General features: G+C 47.1%; 1 protein-coding gene across 8 annotated transcripts in view; it reads right to left on the bottom strand.

Moving 5' to 3' along the window:
- NFIB (nuclear factor I B) overlaps positions 1-14,927 on the bottom strand; it is an 870,278-nt gene that overhangs the window by 167,798 nt on the left and 687,553 nt on the right. The gene's annotated exons all lie outside the window — the stretch shown is intronic.

The raw sequence follows: 14,927 nt of genomic DNA, 5'->3' as shown, positions 1-14,927 counted from the left end.
TCTCACCTGCCCTAGATTGCTGCATGCTCACACATTCACCTGATGTAAAGCCGTCTACTCGGGCTACATCCGAATGAGTGGCCTTGCCCTTGCGTTCTCCAGCCATGTCAGACTAGAAAGAATCTCGGGAGGAAAAATGGAAGGCAATGCGGTCAATGCGCCTGCGGAAAGGCTCGTGACGCTTCTGGGAGATGCAGCGACTCAAAAAAGCAGCAGTGTAAATCAGCACCAACAGTGGCACTGTGCATGCTAAACTACTGTGAGGGTGGGGTAGTATGGTGGTAAAATGGTACGGGTGGCTATGCGCCCACATGGATTGTAAACTAGGGATGGAAATGAGGACCAACTGTTCTGCAAAATCCAGTCAGGGTTTGGGATATCCACAATCAATAAATGACCAAAATGTTCATGACGATTCTGAGTGTAGAATATTTGCCTTATTTGTATCATTAAATACTGATTTGACTCTACTATTCGGGTAAATTGACCAGCCCAGATCTACTGCAGTCTTGAATGAGGGTGACATGGTAGTGCGAGGGGATTAATAGGTGAAAGGGCAGGTTTTGGCTGAATTCCATTAAAAAAGAAGAAGGAAGTAAGGGTTGAATAGCCACCACCGTCAATAAAATTGGAATGAAGAAAACCAGTTTACAGATAGCAATATTAAAGGATTTGCGCTCCTGACATGGTCACTATCGGGCATTAATGCACAAAAGCCTAACTTAATTGGCCAGAGTAAAGGGAGGGTCGTTCAGGAGGGATAAGTGTGTGAGCGCTTTAAAAATGCAAATAAATAAATAAGTGTACCTAATACCTGGCATGTCTCCCCACCCTTGTGGCTATGGCTTTGAGCAGCTTGCGGAGACCTAGGAGGACCCCAAAAAAAGAGAAAAGGCTTTGGTGCAACAGAAAGTGCATGCGAGGCATGTCTGATTGCATTGGTAACTTGTCAGCACAATGAGGGGAGGCGGCATGTAAAAAGGAGTTGGTGGCGCAGTTGCACAGAGGGAGACAGGGTAAATATGCAGGTGCGACTGCAGTGTGAGCAAGAGGAAGGAATGGGGAAGGAGAGAAGAGAGCATCGAGTTGAGCGAAGCAGCACTGTGCGAGTATGATATGATATGGCATTTATAACGTGCCTATACACAAGTGTTTCAAGGCGCGACAAGTAGAGCAGAGTGAGGTGGAGATAGCCAGTGTGACGGTGGCGTGCTGTGAACAAGTGGATACACAGAGAAATCAAAGCTGGCCTGCCTTTGGGAAGCCAAAATTCCACGCACTATTTGAGGATGGGGCCCGGGAATTGACCCATCCTGAATGTCTAGGTTGTGAACATTCTGAAAAGGGTCCTCAATTGCATAAATGTTGTAAGCGAATTATTACCAAACAGTTGGTAGTCCTGCACAATATAATGTGGATGTGACGAATCAACTTACGGGGCACCAGCGGTCCAGGGATGAATATCGGTTTCTTAAACATCAATCAGCCCCACACCTCTAGCACACCAGAAGTAATCCGAACAGATTAGAAACATAAGTCAATTATAAACCTCCTTGTCCAATTTTGGTAACGTGGACGGAACGTCAGGCTTATCTCAGCAAGGTCGTGGATCGTTGGCTAGTAGCAACAGAGTGAAAATACAATTATTACCCAATGATAAAAGGGTCTGTAGGGTCAAGGTTGTATACAAATATCTACTTTATTATTATCACAAAAGACATTTCTAGCACACTACAAAATACAACGGACCCTTTAAAGGAATGCAGAGGACAGACAGTTTCAAAGAAGAAAAAGGGATATGCTCTGCATACTGACAGGAGCGTATTCAGTACAGTAATTGACCACAATTGTTCAAGAATACTTGGTTTCAACACAAAGGGGCAATGGGTCATAACATGTCAGTAGGGTCTTTCAGAGAACGACCAGGGGGACAGAACCAAAATGTGGGTCGAGTTGGTTTCAGGGCGCCTTGTAGCTTCTGCGACAGAGTTGAAGAGGGCAGACAGCTGCAGGAATCAGGCAGTTTGGTGAGTGAGACTGGACGGATGGCTGCAGACAGGCCTACACAGCGGCTCAGGGTCTGCAATCGTCGTCTCAGTGCTGGTTGGCGGGTCTGAAGCTCTGGTCGAGGCATCTCGGACGGCGTTAGCGAATGCGGCGTAACAACAGTCAGTGGTGCAGTCGGTTGAAGTTAGAGGGACTCGACTGGCTCGAAAATATCCTTTAAGGCGGATGTTGGTAAATGCTTGTCAATGCACTCCTCCTAGCTTCTTCACTGGGCTAGTGTCGTCCTTTAAGGGGGACAGCCCAAAGCTGAGGAGTGTTGCAGGCTGCTGCCTTGTCCTCGGTTTGGTTCAGAGATTATCTGGCACCTCCCACCTATGAAGCATGTTGTAGAGCTAGCAGGGCACCCTGTGTGCTGGCTGAGTACCAGTTCTGGAGCAGGGCCGTCTGGACTCAGTATTTCCCTCTGTTCCCTGGGAGATGTTGTAGGGGAGGGATCTTGCTTCCCTCATGGAGGTCCTGGCCTTCCTTCACTGGCAGAAGATGTAAGGCAGACTATACCTTCAGCCAGGGTTAAATGCTGAGTTCTTCTGGTTACAACTTGTGAAGTCTTTAAATGATCTGCCCAAAAGAGGGGCTCAGTCCTCTTTTAAAGTCAAATGGGCCACAGTGATTGGTGTAGGCAATGCCTACCTTAATGGACCAATCCTGGGTCCCGACCAACAATCTCCTCTATGCACAAGGTGATAACCAGAGTGCTTTGCAACAGAAAAGGTAAAGGGGTGAAAACATATAATACTAAGTCCCACACCTCATCCCGTCTGTTGTAGATCAAAGGGTCTGTCTAGTTAATGGAGCTCTTTGGGTTTCCTGTTCAAAGAGGCATGTCTCCCTTGAAGCTGCGGTGGGACCAGACGTTCTGTCTCTGTCAAATCACATACTCCTACCTTCTGAATGGGGTCCCCCTGAGGGGATGACTACTGTAACATGCAGTCCCAGACATGATACTAAGGGCGCGAGCTGGATTCAGGTTGACACAGTGTATATCAAAGGTTGTCGGGGGTTTCCTGTCTCCTTTGTTAGCCTCCACAGCCAGGCCCCATGTGGGCCCGTTTGAATTAAACTCTGATTAGTATGCAAAGCTGCCACCAGCAGCAGAGCTAACAGAAGAACAGGGTGAATCCATGGAGCCTTAGTTAATTAGGCTGGCCATGGCAGGGGGAATATTTTGCCCTCCCCCTTCTGAGAGCACATGGTGTAATCTTGGCTGTCATATCCCAACTAAATATGACAAGGAGGACAGCACCTGTAGGCTGTGTCCACTCAGAGTACCCGGGTTTATGTGTATGTCGTGCAGTGAGCATAGGGAAATGTGTGCGGATTAGCCCCACACATTTCTACCATTATTCAATTTCGTAAAATCTTTTTAAAAACCCAGGCTACTGAACACCCATCGTGCAGATGGTCGAGTTCCTCACAATGGAGTAGCACAATTATGAATACAAATTGTGGGCATGAACATTCCCTGAATGCAGTGTCCAGGCACAATATCTCTAAGAATAGCCATTTCCAATTTTCCATTTATACAGCTCAGCCTTCAGCCACAGGTATCTTGCTTCCAGAAACAAAAGTGCTACTTTACTTTGAGAGCTCATTTTGACCGTGGAAAAATGCCAGGTCTTTATCATAGAATTAAAGATCAAGAAATACGAGTTCTTAGCAGGGCAGGTAGATTATTCCTTTCCTTTAGAACAATCGACAACTCAGACATGTGGGATGGTGAACAGACCAGGAGGAGGCTGAGAAAAGATTTTAAAATGGTAAATGTTTCTTAAATTTCCATGTGTTAAAGAAATGTCTATGCTGTCAAAGACACAGGGATACAGGCAAATTGCCTAAAACCCAGCACAGCAGTTTATCGGCAACCAGTGCAAGGATCTAAGAGAAAGAGATCCTGAATGGTGCGACAGGGTCATGTGGCAACCTGGTGCAGGTGGCCTACCACGGAATGCCAAACCTACCTCAGATCTGGTGTGGGGGCAATGAGAGGGACCACTGTCCCCGACTCCAGGGTATGCTTTGTGCGGTGTATGCACAATGATCCCCATTTCTCCGACCCAATGCCCATCAGCCTCTGTCCTGGCCGGTCCTCTTTCTCATCCAGGTGGTTTGAGAGACCACAGTGACCAGAATGCACCAGACTCCACACACACAAGGATGGGAAACAACACCATTGAGAGAAAAAATACAAGCACCACAATACACCTGGGCCCAAAGGACAAGGCTCCGCTCTGGAACAGGAGAAACAAACTGATTGCTCAAATAGAAACAGACTAGGCTGTCCCATTCCGCAACAGAATGGAACACTCAGGTTTATGCCACAAACCCCCCCTGGCTACAAGTGAAAAATGAGCGGCCATGGAGGATCCAACCACTCCATGCACTCCAACCGTTCCATGCACTCGTTCCATGCACCATGCATGGATAGATTTGTACCGCACTTGGTCTGTATGGCTGACTAAGAGGGTACCTCTCCATATATTTGTCAATCATTGGTGCATTTGGTATTTGTCCGAAATAGAATGGGTGGTCTCTGGCTTTCCGTCTTGTCATGAACTTGATGGGGCTGCGGGGTGGTCCGAGGATCGCGACTACCTCTTCAGGAGTACAAGAGATAAGGCCATAGCCTTATACCAGACCATAGGGGCTCTGGCTATAGTGAGCTGGCACTGCAACAAGATTTGTTGGACTACGGAGCGTTGGGCCAAGAGATGGGAGCCTCTTCACAGGTTTAGGGAAATGTAGACTGCGTGTCCCGAATGCCTGTTTTTGTAAAACCATTTTGCAATAAAAAGTGCAAATGTATTGGATTTGTCTTGTAAATCATCGAGAACGTTGTCACAATGGACAGAGAGAAAGCCAATTGGGCAGCAGCATTTTGAGCATTGTAGCCGACTTGACTTTGCGGTATCTTACGTAGGAGTAAGCATGTGGCACTGCAGTAATCAATTTTCAAGGAGATGCAATCATGAATGACTGCAGTTCATTTGACAACAAAGAAATTTCATCAGGTATGGGGAGTCAGCAAATGAGAAAAACAGGATTTGGTAAATTTACTTTTCTGAAAAGCAAACGTTAATCCTGAATCTTGGATCACACCAAGATTGTTTTACTTGTATGACCAATTCTAGACAGGAACCTATGTTTTCCAGACATAGAGATTGTTTTCCTCAGTGGATGAATTAAAGCTGCATTATATTTTAGCTTGTTTCGATGTATGCATTCTGCTATTTCATTCAAGCAGGTTTTAAAAGATGATCCAGACAACCACCAAAACGAAGGAAGATCTGGGTAACATCTATACACCCTCAGAGGAACAGACCTGCCGACCAGTTCAGTTCAGCTATTGGAGTAACAGGGGAGACAATATGGAGCCCACCGGTACACTGTTCAGAAATTGAGATGACAACTCATGAGGTCCCAGTGCCACAATTGGTGAGCATCCCTTTGGCATTCTCGCCCCCCCTAGTAGCGCTCTACCGAATTATGGAGGTGGGCAGGGACATAACTTATCTTGTGTCCAGTTGATGTTGGTGCCGAATCTGCCAAGCTTCAGGGGCATCAGAAGACCTCATGTCAGGGTGCAACATCTTCTCCCCAGTTTGGAGATGGGTGCCTGGGTTTAGCAAGTGCTTTTTCTATGCAGGAACATAGTTCATGGTTGGGGGAAGACTCCTGCACTGAAAAAAGAAAAATGGAAATTGGAAAGGGAACTACCTCAGAAAAGAAGGAGTCCCGTTTCTAATTTCAGAACACTACCACTCTGAAACAGTGCACCTTGGGGACTCCCGCTGCCGGCTCCCCAGCGGTGCTGCTGTGTAGCAGGGATCCCGGAATTCTCTCATCTCTGAGAGGAAGGTCCCACGCTAGGTTGTATGCTCATTCTTGTAGTGAGATTAATTCTCATTTATTTCCGGACTCAGACAGACTAACAAATACTCTGTTGCATGCAATTTATATTCTCAGAACTCATTATGAAACCTTTATTCACAGTTCATTCATCCCAGTACTTTCCAAAATGTTACTTTTTCTCCTACCTTTCCAGTCTCAAGTACACCCGTCGTGCTCGTTTTCACTTCTATTTTCAAGTTATCATCTTTCTTCTGTGGCCCTTTTCTTTGATCCTCTAACTTTGGTATAGACATATTTCTCATTATGGCTGTCACCACACACACGTCTCAATCTGTCCTCTTATCTGCAACACTTATTTATATAGGTAACCCAGACAAATGTACGGTGCAGTCCTATGATCAGTCCTGAGGACACTTCATCCCACCGCAACCAACATTCTAGTGACCTCATAAACACATGCGCATCTCATTTGTGATTAGTGAATATCTTTCTGCAGCCACTCCCGGTCATGGATACAAATTTTCCAGAATATTGTGCTTACCCATTGTGGTAGGTCAGAAGAAAGAGACAGACTAATATTTGCCATTCTCAAAAAGGTTTATTTGAAAATAATGTAAAACATACCTATCTTTCCCTATTTTATGGGGATCCCTACCTAACACAACTAAACTAGGGTGCTCTTCGTCAATAGTGAAGTCCACAACCAAAAGCCAATTCTCTGTGAAAGGTAATCTGGGGTGCCAAGTCCTCTTCGATACAGGATCATCAGATAGCCTGTCGCTAGTTCTCGCACCAAGTCATTCCGTTTTTTAAGGGGCTTTTCCAGGCCCTCTTGTATTGGTTCCTTTGGTTCCTCAAATTCATCTTTTGTGTTTCCTTGATACTGTGATGACCTTCCACCCTGTTTCTCCCAGATCTCCTCTTGGTCACTGTTTCTTCCCTTGGGGGTCTTTGTGCTCTACCCAATAAACAGTATAACGATGGCGGGTGTTGGTCCTCCAATATGATAGTTTTACTGAGTCTCTGAATATGTTTAATTCTTCACAATACTGGTTTCTTCTTTAGGATGAAAAAGTGTATTCTCAAAACAATTTTTTTTTACAAAGGTAGCGGGCGCCCCTCTCTCGCAAGAACAGACATGATAACCTGTTCAGTGGTTATTAACCACTTGAGAGTTCGCAGCCACTGCTTTTACTCACTGTGCCTTTCACAGATGGGTAATATCCATTTGCATATCAGTCTTTGTCCTGCCCAGGGGCAGTCCAGCACCGAAATACAATGGCAATTCCAATCTGAACGAGAGTACCACCAGCAACCCCATACACGTGTTTCACCCTTGTTGGGGATCATCAGTGAGGTGAAGCTGATGCCTCTCTAAGCACAGTGAGAGGGAGACCACGTCTGGTTGCCCCCAGGAGACCTAGGGTTACCAATCCCAGGTTCCTTAAAAAATAGTTTTACAAAGGTAGCGGGCGCACCTCTCTCGCAAGAACAGACATGATAACCTGTTCAGTGGTTATTAACCACTTGAGAGTTTGCAGCCACTGCTTTTACTCACTGTGCCTTTCACAGATGGGTAATATCCATTTGCATATCAGTCTTTGTCCTGCCCAGGGGCAGTCCAGCACCGAAATACAATGGCAATTCCAATCTGAACGAGAGTACCACCAGCAACCCCATACACGTGTTTCACCCTTGTTGGGGATCATCAGTGAGGTGAAGCTGATGCCTCTCTAAGCACAGTGAGAGGGAGACCACGTCTGGTTGCCCCCAGGAGACCTAGGGTTACCAATCCCAGGTTCCTTAAAAAATAGTTTTACAAAGGTAGCGGGCGCCCCTCTCTCGCAAGAACAGACATGATAACCTGTTCAGTGGTTATTAACCACTTGAGAGTTCGCAGCCACTGCTTTTACTCACTGTGCCTTTCACAGATGGGTAATATCCATTTGCATATCAGTCTTTGTCCTGCCCAGGGGCAGTCCAGCACCGAAATACAATGGCAATTCCAATCTGAACGAGAGTACCACCAGAAAACCCATACACGTGTTTCACCCTTGTTGGGGATCATCTATGAGGTGAAGCTGATGCCTCTCTAAGCACAGTGAGAGGGAGACCACGTCTGGTTCCCCCCAGGAGACCTAGGGTTACCAATCCCAGGTTCCTTAAAAAATAGTTTTACAAAGGTAGCGGGCGCCCCTCTCTCGCAAGAACAGACATGATAACCTGTTCAGTGGTTATTAACCACTTGAGAGTTCGCAGCCACTGCTTTTACTCACTGTGCCTTTCACAGATGGGTAATATCCATTTGCATATCAGTCTTTGTCCTGCCCAGGGGCAGTCCAGCACCGAAATACAATGGCAATTCCAATCTGAACGAGAGTACCACCAGCAACCCCATACACGTGTTTCACCCTTGCTGGGTCAAACACGTCAATCAGTGAGGTGAAGCTGATGCCTCTCCAAGCACAGTGCGAGGGAGACCACGTCTGGTTGCCCCCAGGAGACCTAGGGTTACCAATCCCAGGTTCCTTAAAAAATAGTTTTACAAAGGTAGCGGGCGCCCCTCTCTCGCAAGAACAGACATGATAACCTGTTCAGTGGTTATTAACCACTTGAGAGTTCGCAGCCACTGCTTTTACTCACTGTGCCTTTCACAGATGGGTAATATCCATTTGCATATCAGTCTTTGTCCTGCCCAGGGGCAGTCCAGCACCGAAATACAATGGCAATTCCAATCTGAACGAGAGTACCACCAGCAACCCCATACACGTGTTTCACCCTTGTTGGGGATCATCAGTGAGGTGAAGCTGATGCCTCTCTAAGCACAGTGAGAGGGAGACCACGTCTGGTTGCCCCCAGGAGACCTAGGGTTACCAATCCCAGGTTCCTTAAAAAATAGTTTTACAAAGGTAGCGGGCGCCCCTCTCTCGACAGAACAAGGCCTGATAACCTGTTCAGTGGTTATTAACCACTTGAGAGTTCGCAGCCACTGCTTTTACTCACTGTGCCTTTCACAGATGGGTAATATCCATTTGCATATCAGTCTTTGTCCTGCCCAGGGGCAGTCCAGCACCGAAATACAATGGCAATTCCAATCTGAACGAGAGTACCACCAGCAACCCCATACACGTGTTTCACCCTTGTTGGGGATCATCAGTGAGGTGAAGCTGATGCCTCTCTAAGCACAGTGAGAGGGAGACCACGTCTGGTTGCCCCCAGGAGACCTAGGGTTACCAATCCCAGGTTCCTTAAAAAATAGTTTTACAAAGGTAGCGGGCGCCCCTCTCTCGACAGAACAAGGCCTGATAACCTGTTCAGGATCATCCCAACAATCCCAACAAGGGTGAAACACGTGTATGGGGTTGCTGGTGGTACTCTCGTTCAGATTGGAATTGCCATTGTATTTCGGTGCTGGACTGCCCCTGGGCAGGACAAAGACTGATATGCAAATGGATATTACCCATCTGTGAAAGGCACAGTGAGTAAAAGCAGTGGCTGCGAACTCTCAAGTGGTTAATAACCACTGAACAGGTTATCAGGCCTTGTTCTGTCGAGAGAGGGGCGCCCGCTACCTTTGTAAAACTATTTTTTAAGGAACCTGGGATTGGTAACCCTAGGTCTCCTGGGGGCAACCATACGTGGTCTCCCTCTCACTGTGCTTAGAGAGGCATCAGCTTCACCTCACTGATGATCCCCAACAAGGGTGAAACACGTGTATGGGGTTGCTGGTGGTACTCTCGTTCAGGTTGGAATTGCTATTGCATTTCGGTGCTGGACTGCCCCTGGGCAGGACAAAGACTGATATGCAAATGGATATTACCCATCTGTGAAAGGCACAGTGAGTAAAAGCAGTGGCTGCGAACTCTCAAGTGGTTAATAACCACTGAACAGGTTATCAGGCCTTGTTCTGTCGAGAGAGGGGCGCCCGCTACCTTTGCAAACTAAATTTCAAGGAACCTGGGATTGGTAACCCTAGGTCTCCTGGGGGCCACCAGACGTGGTCTCCCTCTCACTGTGCTTAGAGAGGCATCAGCTTCACCTCACTGATGATCCCCAACAAGGGTGAAACACGTGTATGGGGTTGCTGGTGGTACTCTCGTTCAGGTTGGAATTGCCATTGCATTTCGGTGCTGGACTGCCCCTGGGCAGGACAAAGACTGATATGCAAATGGATATTTCCCATCTGTGAAAGGCACAGTGAGTAAAAGCAGTGGCTGCGAACTCTCAAGTGGTTAATAACCACTGAACAGGTTATCAGGCCTTGTTCTGTCGAGAGAGGGGTGCCCGCTACCTTTGCAAACTAAATTTCAAGGAACCTGGGATTGGTAACCCTAGGTCTCCTGGGGGCAACCAGACGTGGTCTCCCTCTCACTGTGCTTAGAGAGGCATCAGCTTCACCTCACTGATGATCCCCAACAAGGGTGAAACACGTGTATGGGGTTGCTGGTGGTACTCTCGTTCAGGTTGGAATTGCCATTGCATTTCGGTGCTGGACTGCCCCTGGGCAGGACAAAGACTGATATGCAAATGGATATTTCCCATCTGTGAAAGGCACAGTGAGTAAAAGCAGTGGCTGCGAACTCTCAAGTGGTTAATAACCACTGAACAGGTTATCAGGCCTTGTTCTGTCGAGAGAGGGGCGCCCGCTACCTTTGCAAACTAAATTTCAAGGAACCTGGGATTGGTAACCCTAGGTCTCCTGGGGGCAACCAGACGTGGTCTCCCTCTCACTGTGCTTAGAGAGGCATCAGCTTCACCTCACTGATGATCCCCAACAAGGGTGAAACACGTGTATGGGGTTGCTGGTGGTACTCTCGTTCAGGTTGGAATTGCCATTGCATTTCGGTGCTGGACTGCCCCTGGGCAGGACAAAGACTGATATGCAAATGGATATTTCCCATCTGTGAAAGGCACAGTGAGTAAAAGCAGTGGCTGCGAACTCTCAAGTGGTTAATAACCACTGAACAGGTTATCAGGCCTTGTTCTGTCGAGAGAGGGGCGCCCGCTACCTTTGCAAACTAAATTTCAAGGAACCTGGGATTGGTAACCCTAGGTCTCCTGGGGGCAACCAGACGTGGTCTCCCTCTCACTGTGCTTAGAGAGGCATCAGCTTCACCTCACTGATGATCCCCAACAAGGGTGAAACACGTGTATGGGGTTGCTGGTGGTACTCTCGTTCAGGTTGGAAGTGCCATTGTATTTCGGTGCTGGACTGCCCCTGGGCAGGACAAAGACTGATATGCAAATGGATATTTCCCATCTGTGAAAGGCACAGTGAGTAAAAGCAGTGGCTGCGAACTCTCAAGTGGTTAATAACCACTGAACAGGTTATCAGGCCTTGTCGAGAGAGGGGCGCCCGCTACCTTTGCAAACTAAATTTCAAGGAACCTGGGATTGGTAACCCTAGGTCTCCTGGGGGCAACCAGACGTGGTCTCCCTCTCACTGTGCTTAGAGAGGCATCAGCTTCACCTCACTGATGATCCCCAACAAGGGTGAAACACGTGTATGGGGTTGCTGGTGGTACTCTCGTTCAGATTGGAATTGCCATTGCATTTCGGTGCTGGACTGCCCCTGGGCAGGACAAAGACTGATATGCAAATGGATATTTCCCATCTGTGAAAGGCACAGTGAGTAAAAGCAGTGGCTGCGAACTCTCAAGTGGTTAATAACCACTGAACAGGTTATCAGGCCTTGTTCTGTCGAGAGAGGGGCGCCCGCTACCTTTGAAAACTATTCTCAAAACAACTCTCTCTCCTCTTCTTATTTATCTCTTCACTGAGACGAGTAGGTTGAGTCCCTGTTTGACTCTTATGGTTTTGCCACTCCCTGTAATGAGCATGAGGCGTCCCTGAATGATTCTCACTCTTCTTATGGTTCTGCCATTCACTTGTACTAGTATGGGGAGTCCTTAAATGATTCTCACTCTTATGGTTTTGCCTTTCACTCGGACGAGAAAGAGTCCGTAAATGATTCCCACACTGCTTATCGTTTTGCCATTCACTGGGAGGAGTATGACGATTCCCTGAATGATTCTCACTTTGCTTATGGTTTTTCCATTCACCGGGACGAGTATTAGACTCTTCAACTTTGCTTTCCACACTGGTACAATCAGGCTCACTCCAATCGTCATATCCGTGCTTTCTGGGTATTTATATATATACTCATCCTACATGCCCTATTTCCTGTGTCTTCCACTCTCCCCGTTACCTTTATTGTACTGGGGTTGCGTCACTGGGTCAACATTTGGCTCGCTTCAGTCAGGACGGCTTCACTATCTGTTCTGTTTGTGGTATTGCTGAAAAAAGGGTTCATGTCTCTCTGCCCTCTCATGCCACCACTTATTTCTCTCTTCTTCCCAACGGGTTCTCATGTCACCAGACAGAGCTTTGCATGTCCGTCTTTTGCGTGCTTTGGCTTAAGTACTTTCGTGTTGGGGTTTCTCCTCAGCCCTTCTTGGATGTTCCTCCTGCGACTTACAAGCATAGGACAGACTTCCTCCAGTTGGTCTCCCAATCCGTGCACCCCTTCTAGCACATTGCCAGCAGCCAGGCAAAGCAACTTTCTCTCTGGGCCACCAACCTCCCATCTCCAGCTGATTTGTAACTCCCGGGTCTTGTTCCTCCCACTTTGACCATGGAATGCTGGGGCTTCCCCAGTTTCTCAGGATAGTCCTTTCTTTGTGTTGGAGCTATACTCTTCATAACTCATTGTGGCTTCTTCGTCTCATTAGTTAAAAGACAGGTATTCCTTATCTCTACTATGTTCTTACTCTTCACAGTACCAGGCAGGTACTTCTCTTCTGAAGTTACATTACAATAGCATATATGAGAAGTCTAGTTGTCTGTCAACTGATAAGAGTTATACTGGGCTTTTGAGGATAGCAAAAAGCGAGTTCCTCGTCAGAAAGGGAGCTCTTATCCCCAATGGGGAGTCTCTCCCTTTGAGGTCCCACTTACCCCCAACCCTAAATGGAATATTGCGTAGTGGGCTCACCTCCCTAGCCTCCCAGGTAAAGGCTTCCCGCTATGGAGAAGTGACTGAATCCCACAATTCATCACACCATCCAACTGGGGAGCTGTGCACCCATTTTCACACTACCATTTGCGGCGAACATGTCCTTAAACAACCAAAGGCAACACTCTAGAGGGGATTCGCCACAAACAGCATCTGTGATGTTGTAAAATGCTACCTGCCATTCATACCCCACAGAAAAAGTGTTCCAGCTGTTAGCCTTATATCCCACTGCAGTGGGCTATACTGACTGAATCGCGGCCCTCTCATCAGGCTTCACCCTCTCTCTGCCATTGTTTACTCCGTCCCTCACTTGTGGTCTGCATTTTGTGCCCCGGCCATTGGGTGGTTTGTCAACCTTTACATATGCATTCCTCCTCATACCCTGTGCCCCTCCTTAGCACGCATAGGCAAGGAGTGGACTTCACGAAACTGCTGTTAGATTTCCAGCCTGGATTATTTATGCTTTCCCTAATCTGTATACCCATGTGACATTCCTTTCTACCCTTTGGCAATGCATCCCTGGATTCTCGCCCTAACTCATGTCCTCCCTCCTCAAAAGCGTGCAGTCCTCGCTTGCGCACGGTGAAGGCGGTAAGTTTGCACGTATAATCATTGCTGTGACTTGTTGATCTGATTCCATATGCCCTTGTTCTCTGTCCGCTTTAACATCCCTGCTGTGGACGGCTACAAGACTAATATTATCCAGGACAAATGCCAGGGTGCTATGTTTTTTTAAAATGTGGAAACCATTTATCGTCGTAAGAAAATTCCTGAATTGAAAAAAGAAAAGGAAATATGGGCAGCATGGAATTTGGAAAGGAAGTCTTGCTTCGGACTCCAGAGTATGCAACTGTGGGTTGCACGAACACACACCTTCTGTCGTATGTAGCAGGTGGTTTCTCCTACTCGCAACCGGATATTCTGCATGCTCATTCCATATAGAAAAATAGACCTCTGAAGGTACTGGACCCCAATCATACAGTGTATGCTTCTTTGGCCACCTGCCCAAACACCACAATTAGGATGCTTTTGTGCGAAAAGCGCTTTGCCCCATGATGAGGGAAATGCAGGTCCTGGACTCTGCATTAAGAGCCACCTGATGGTACACTGCAGAGAGACCCCCAGTGACAAAAGCAGGAACTCTCGTTATGGTGGTTAACATTTTTCCAATATTCGGATGAAGATACCAACAAATATGTCAATCTGATCTATCAAGAGCTAATCCAATTTATTTGTTTGCTCGTGGTATGAGCCATTGCCAACTGCACCGACGACAGGGCTAATGATATGCCCAGACTCTTCAGAGATGCCCTTTCCAAACACTATGGGAATTTCCCTGACCCTGTGAACCTTAGGTGCGCCCTGCACTTTAAATACATTTTCGTGAAATGTGTAGTTTTTCATATACAGGTGAATTGCATTTAGTAAAAATGACCACTTACAACTCCTCTGGTGTCCTGCAGACGTTCCTTAACATTCAGGGTTCAAGCCAGACTCAATTTCTTCTGTTCCCCATATCTTACAATTGGGCAGGAATGGAAATTAAGATTAGATAAGCAGGAGCTGAAAGCAGCACCCAAGTATCTGGCATTAACCAGTGACCGGGAGCGACCACTGGGGAACCAGGAGCTAGTGCATAGCCTTCTGATAATCTATCTTGAACATAAAACGCAAACATTACATTTTGCTTATTTTATGACCCCCCTATGCTTTAAATGTAATATAGATGTGTCCTAATGCTTATTTATAGAGCGTCCCAAATGCAGAGAGGTACATTCTCATAGATGTGCTCGTTTGGCCCAAGTTGGCCTGGGGAGCCAAAAGTAGCTCCTGGTGGCTGTCGGTGTCAAGCTAACCAGGCTCTGCTAGGCTACAAGCAGGAGCTAAATAGCTCCCAGCGTCCCTCAATTTCGAAACCCTGCAATTGGGGTTCCATTCTGCCAACCTTTCGCCCCCTCTTCAAACACTTGGGTATCTACTTAAATTTCATCAACAT

This window comes from Ambystoma mexicanum, chromosome 6p, assembly GCF_040938575.1.
Source record: "Ambystoma mexicanum isolate Mex_15411 chromosome 6p, UKY_AmexF1_1, whole genome shotgun sequence".
NCBI classification, from domain to species: Eukaryota; Metazoa; Chordata; class Amphibia; order Caudata; family Ambystomatidae; genus Ambystoma; species Ambystoma mexicanum.
The sequence above is the reverse complement of the archived record's forward strand: the minus strand, read 5'-3'. Positions and strand labels throughout refer to the sequence as shown.